This window comes from Scyliorhinus torazame, chromosome 1 (assembly GCF_047496885.1).
Source record: "Scyliorhinus torazame isolate Kashiwa2021f chromosome 1, sScyTor2.1, whole genome shotgun sequence".
Classification (NCBI taxonomy): domain Eukaryota; kingdom Metazoa; phylum Chordata; class Chondrichthyes; order Carcharhiniformes; family Scyliorhinidae; genus Scyliorhinus; species Scyliorhinus torazame.
In genome coordinates, this window is record NC_092707.1 from 29,752,387 (window position 1) to 29,759,611 (window position 7,225).

Sequence of the window (7,225 nt, forward strand, 5' to 3'; positions counted from 1 at the left end):
CAAATGGGATAAAGAAGTCAGAAAAAAATCCGATTTCCAATTAAGATCACGTGGTTATATAAAACATTAAGTTCTATTTTCTGGGGCTAATTTACTTGTGTTGGAACAAGTGCCAGAAAAATATAAGTTGACAAGTAGGACCTAAATTATATTTTCCTACTCACTGTACTTCAAAGTATAACAAGGGTATAGTATCCCTCAAAAAGGGATACTCAACTATGATATAGTCTAGCAACCTATGAGTGCAGTGAAAAAGAATTGATTCATGTCACAAGACAAGTATTAGGTGCAGGAAAAGAATGTCAAGGTAAATGTATCCCAGTTACGCAAACTGGTAAGTTTCTTTGGTTCTTGACTCTAAACTGTTAGCGAGTAATTCACTTCCTAGGTAACTGCACAAGAATCTCATTATTGAAGCTAGAATATTACCACATTGTACATGAAAATCTAACCAAACAATTATTGCAGTATTGGTATAATGCTGACCCGTATCCATCTTACTGGTGTTTGAGCATGAGCAAGAACGATTAGGATCTAGAAGAGAATTTCAAAGAACTGAAGTAATCCCACTAAAATGGCAATTTGCAGTCATTTGGCATGGCAAGAAAGATTAGCTGCTTGAGTAGGTGGTGGTTTATTTCTCAGTTCAGATTCTGTTTTTTGTTTTTGTAAGGCCAATAGATGTGGTAGAAATTGCATTCAGCTGAAATCTAATCAAAATTAATTCAAGTACCAAATGTAACTTTTAGATTTCTACATTCAGCAGAAATTATGTACATATCTACAACATGTGGTGATATATATATTATATATTAAAACTACTTGCAGAAATTGTCATGTTTTCGGGCAGCATGAACATTATTGGGCATCAATGACACTGCACACTGCCAAGCTGTTGGTGTTCTGAACTGTCACTATTACAAAAAGAATCCTGGAGCAAGTGAAATCGCCATTCACATTGCATAACCTTCATATTTAAAAGTTATTATAAGGCAGTAATTGATCTTGAGGTTCTGATGATTACAAAGTCGTTGAGTTTTTTTCTTCTATTTCCTTGTCATCCGAACCCCATGATTCATTTCCTGCCTTGGAATCATCCCCAAATACCCATCATCTATTGTAGTGAAAAGCTATGTCTTCAAATATTTTTTGGAAGAAATAGCAATTAGTTTGATTTAAAGTATAGTGCAATAGTTTTTTTTAAATACAAAGATATAGAACATTTTCTCATTGATATAACTAGCAAAATAAACAATACGTCGTTGATTATGTTTCTATTTTAATGTCATAGAAATACACATCAGGGAGGGGCAAACCTTCATATTGGTGGATGGTTACCTCACATTGAGACGTTATAGGTTCAAATCCCAGTGACTTGCTTGATGATTTATTTTAATCTTGGGTAGCTACTGCCCAATGAAGTCTGTGGCACAATCTTTTTAGATAGCTTTCTAAAATGTTACTTTCCATTCTGTTGTTTAATAAAATGCTATTTTTCCTTTTATATCTTTTAGATCAGTTTAAAATAAAAATTTTAAATTCTAGTCAGTTTAAACAGAAGCAGAAACGTGATTATGAAGAATTTGGACCCAGCAATCTAGTCAATACGCTCTCAGTTTGCATATAGGCTAATTAGAACTTTAAAAAAATATAGCTTTCATACAATTGTTTGTTATAACAAACTGGAGCAAATGTTTTGGTTCATATAGATAGCAAAGTTGTAAATTGAAAATTCTTTGTTCCTTGGATAGTTATTCAGTGCTACTGACCAACTGCGGGGACGAATGGAGCAACACATTCCATCTAGCCCTAGTTTTATATGTGAAGTAAATAGGGAGGGGAAAAACAAGTTCGCAATTACCACCTAAGATGCACCTTGCTTTTAAAAGCCTGCAGTATTTCCATATTTATGTTTTAAATATTTTGTAAATGTTCCTCAGGAAAATAAGGTGTTTAAAAAAAATGTTGGATTATGTGTGTGTGTGACTGAAGAAAGCTGGTTTATTTGAAGAAGTGTGACTAAATGCTGTAACTTCTCTAGCCTTGGAACTAACTACTCTGAATGTGCCTATGGTTCCCTCATCCTACATATATGCTTTCTATCGCTCCTAGATTGAACAGGGCACGGCCCTGTATTGATATTCTGACAACCCTGACAGGTTTGTTTTTATTTTTTGTCGATCTCAGGACTGAAACTTCTTTATTTTATGTAGATGTTTTATTTATTCTGTTTCATTATTTTATTATTGGTTGACATGAAATGAATAAAGCAATTAACATCACATAAAGGCTCTTGGGTTTTTTTCCCCCCACAACAGGTAAAAGCATATTTCATAAGTCTTTTTTCAGCGAAGTATTTGAAAGAACGCTTGGCGTTAACTTTACTAGGATCTTTCACTTGTTCTCTTTCCATGACTGACTTGAGGATGGGAGGAAACAGTTGAGGAGTTTTTGATGTGTCATGATTGTAGAAGTACTTGGGTTAATACTGTATTAGTTTCTGTAACTAATCATATGTCATATAAGTAACTAACCAGATGCCAAATGGCATAGCAAATCAATCTCAGTATCCAAGCAGAATTGTCACATTTGGCTGTTAAACATCCTCCACCTTTAAAGCTTCTGCTTGGGTGCAAGGGTAAACATGCACCAATTTAGAATAAAATCAACTCTAATCAGTAAGAACCAAGCAGGAATAAATAAGTGACGGAGAAACAATGCAACCAAGTCAAAAGATTTGGTAACTTGCTTTTTGCTGCTTTCTTGATTTTTCGGCTTGGTGAAAATAAAGAGATGGGAAATAACATTTATTGTAAACTTTAACATGAAAAATTCCATGGCTTTGTTGCTCTAGGTAGAGGCAGATAAAATTGGCTGCGTATAAATATAAAAAATTATATTTCTGTATAAATTTAATGTTATGTTAGGATGGTGTAATATTGGCCATCAGGTTCTGAGATATTTTATTTCTAAAATGGCTTTGTTTTTACAAACATGTGAACATGTTTATTAAGCCAGAAGTCATTGAAAAGTGTGAAGACTCCCTCCTGTGGATCACTGAACCTGGAAATGTCTGTAACTTAATTATACCTTATTTCATTTCTGACTTAAATTCTCCATGGATTCCATGTATTAAAAAGCATACGGGCATTTAAGCCCCTGGTGAGTGGACAGACAGAAAAACGGAACCACAAAAACATTTTCGTGGAACAATTTGTGAGGAACAAATGAGGGCAGGAGTACATCACAGACAGTGTAAAGATTTTTTTCAATAATTAGACTATTTTCTTATTAATTGCACTAGTGTGCTGTTATGTATATATTGTACTTATTTTTTTAAATAAATTAAGTTAGTTCATTCAGTACCTTAGACCAGCTTTAGTATGATGTGTTGATGGCTGGGAGAAAATGTAGTGCAGTGGAGCACAAGAAATGATTGTGATCCACTACAGGATATTAGGTTCTCTGCAGGGACAGAAAACAACAGGGATGTGGCTTCTGGTTTATAAAGCATATGTGGTCTGCTTGTATAAATAGGAAGAGCACTGTACCAGGGAACCTCTTGTCTAATTACTCTAAAACAAATCATCTTGATGGCACAGAGTTGAGAGTGATACCTGTGCCATCAGACTTACTCGTAGAATCAAAGGGTTGTGAATCACTAGAAAATGTTTACTCAGTGGCCAACCTTTTCAGGAAATATTGTGAACTGTGAGGAAGTTGGTGATAGAATTCATGTACAGGTTCATGAAATGGGTGGACATTTGTCAGATGAAATTTAATAGAAAAGAAAATTTATACATTTTGTTTGGAAGAATGAGGAGAAATAATATAAAGGTGCAACTTTAAAGGCGGTTCAAGAATAGAGATACTTAGGGGTATATGTGCACAAATCATTGAAAGTGGCAGGGCAAGTTGGAAAACTGGTTAAAAAGGCGAACTGAATCTTGGGCTTTATAAATAGTGGTTATGATGAAACTTGTGACGGTTCACCTTCACCTGGAGAATTGTGTTCAATTCTGGACAGCAAACGTTAGGAAAGATGTGAAGGTTTTAGAAAGGGTGCAGAAATGATTTATTAGAATGGTTCTAGAGGTGAGGGACTTGAGATGCAGATTGGAGAAGTTGGTACTGTTCTCTTCAAAGAGAAGTTTGAGAGGAAATGTGTTGAGGTGCTCAATCAGCCTCGCCCTGAAATCACTTCTGGCGCGGGGCGGAGAATCGATGATTACCCAGGAATCGTGCCCGACGCCGCTCCCACTATTCTCTGGTCCCCGGAGAATAGCTCGCGTGCGGATTATGCGGCGCGGCTGGGGGGCCATTGACGGAGCCCCCCCACCCAGCGATTCTCCGGGCAAAACTGTCCGAGTTCCCAATGGCGTGGTTCTAACCACATATTGCTGGTCGGGAACCTCGGGTGGCGGCTGGTGGGAGGGGGGCTTCATGGACGGTCGGGGCAGCGATCGGACGGCTCGGATCCGCGAGCGCGCGCCATCTCGGGGGGGGGGGGCCTACCACGGTCCAAGTCTGCCATGGCGCTCGGCGCAGCCGCTGCAGGCCACCATTGCGCGCATGCGAGGACTCCCAACCGGAGGTGCGGGGCCCCATATCCGCAGCCAGAGATGCGACGAGCACTCCAGGGCCCTGCCAGCCCCCTGCAGGTAGAATTGCTCTTGACTTTTTTTAAGGAAAGTCAAGAGTGAAACGCCAGTGTTTTTACACCGGCATGGGGACATAGCCCCATTTTTGGAGAATCCAGCCCTTGGTGTCTACAGAGTAGATGGAGAGAAATGATTTCCATTGGTGATAGGGCAGAGAATGAGACAACACTGATAAAAGGTGGATAGCAAAAGAATCATGAGGAAAACCTTTTTTGTGCAGTGAGTGCTTATGATTTGGAATGCACTGCCAGAAAGGATGTTGGAGGCAAATTCAATTGTGACTTTCAAAAGGGAGTCTTGGTAAATCTCTAGTATTTGCTCTATTCCAAGACTGTTCACTCAAGCTGAACCAGGTAATGCACAACCTTCTTGTTCGAACCTCATTTTCTAAGTAGCATTGCTATGACATACTTTGGTCTGCAACATTTATCCACTTTTACAATCCCCATAGAGACTGATCTCTTTTTAAAAAGATATTTAAATTCCCGGTGACCAACTTAAAACAAACAATATAGCAACATTTTAACTTTTAAGATGTTCATTGCTACAAACAAACTAAAAGCAACCTGGACTATCCTTTTTAATGCTTAAATGCAATTGCTAACCCCACACCACATACATATGCATTATGACACGTTCTCCACAGAATTACGGTTTTTATAGGAAACAATGTGCAGTCACTCCAGCTTCCAATTTGTTTGTCTTGGCGTTTCGGCATGTTGTAACGTTGAGTGATTGTTGAAAATTGCTTCCTTCAACTTTGGTAGAATTTTGAGACTGATCAGCAGCAAGATCCACTCTGGCGATTTCTATTTGTGGCTTTGTCAGGGCAAATCTCAAATCTTCCAGAAGAGGGTTGTAGTACCTTTTTGAGTGAGAGGCTATTTTTCAATTTTTTTTCTCACTGAGGGCCAATGAGCAAATTTTGGAAAGATTAAGTTTGGCCCAACAGTAAACATTTTAGAATCATGCAATACCTACAGTGCAGAATGAGGCGATTTGGCCCATCGAGTCTGCAACTCTTCCAAAAGACTACCCCCCCCCCCCCCCCCCCCCATCCCTGCGACTTCAAAACCCCACCTAACCTTTGGACACTAAGGGGCAATTTAGTGTGGCCAACCCACCTGACTTGCACACCTTTGGATTGTGGGAGGAAACTGGAGCACTCGGAGGCAACCCACACAGACATTGAGAGCGTGCAAATGCTACAGTCACCCAAGGCCAGAATTAAACCCGGGTCCCTGGTGCTGTGAGGCAGCAGTGCGAACCACTGCCGCATGATTTTTAAAAAATCATTGTCAAAATAATAAAATCACTAAATGGCCAGTTAAAAGTGCCAAATGGCAGAGCTAATCTTTATGAAATTTTCATTTCCGAAGCAGAATGAGAGTCAGACGAGGCCCCACGTCCTGGTCACTAGAGAAGGGTTGGGGAGTTACGTTCAAATAACACTGACAGTTGGAAGCAGGTTCCATTTCAGCCTGGATTTTCCTCTTATCCTGGCCTGCCTTGTGGATAGGATTTCTGGGGATAGAGGAGGAAGAGGGGAAGGGCGTGTCACACACTCACACAGTGACCTAATGGCCTTTACCATTAAGCTGGGGTATGAACCCTGGATCAAGGAAGCGTACAGGTGCAGCACCAGGCATACTTAAAAGTGATGTGGCAACCTGATGAAGCTACAACCTAGGACTACTTGCATTGCAAACAATGGAAGCAGCATATGATAAATATAGAACTAAGCAATCCCACAACTAACAGATCAGGGGTACAATTCAGCGATCACATTGCGTCTGGCCTAGAGTCGGGCGTGCCAGGTGAACTCGACTCGCTTCACCTGGCACAACGTGGATCTCACCCTTGCTGTGTGAGATGCAGATCAACATACTTAAATGAGCCATTAAGCTACCGGATTCACCCGGCGCCCAATCCTTGTCCACTGAATCACACCCCAGATCTAAGCTCTGTAGTCCTGCCACGTCCAGTTGTGAATAGTGGTGGACAACTAAATAACTAATAGGAGGTGTGCGTGACTCACATATCTCCATCCTCCATGATAAACGGGCCCGGCACATCAATGCAAAAGATCAGGCTGAAACAGTTGCAACCATCTTCAGCCAAAAGTGTGGGGTGGATGATCCATCGCTGCCTCCTCCTGAGGTCTCCAGCATCATCAATGCCAGTCTTCAGCCAATTCAATTCACTTAGCGTCATATCAAGAAATGGAGGTATTAGATACTGCAAACGCTATGGCCCTGACAACAATCCAGCAATAGTACTGAAGACTTGTGCTCATGAACTAGCAGCTCCCTAACCAAATTGTTCTTTTACAGATATAACACTGACATCTACCCAGCAAGGTAGTATATCCCGTCCACAAAAAGCAGGACAAATCCAACCCAGCTAATTATAGTCACATCTATCTACTCAATACATAGACATACATAGAAAATAGAAGCTCCGCCATTCATTATGATCATGCCTGTTCATCAAGTTCAATACCCTGATCCCACCTTTCCTTCATATCCCTTGATTTTTTAAAATAAATTTGGCATACCCAATTA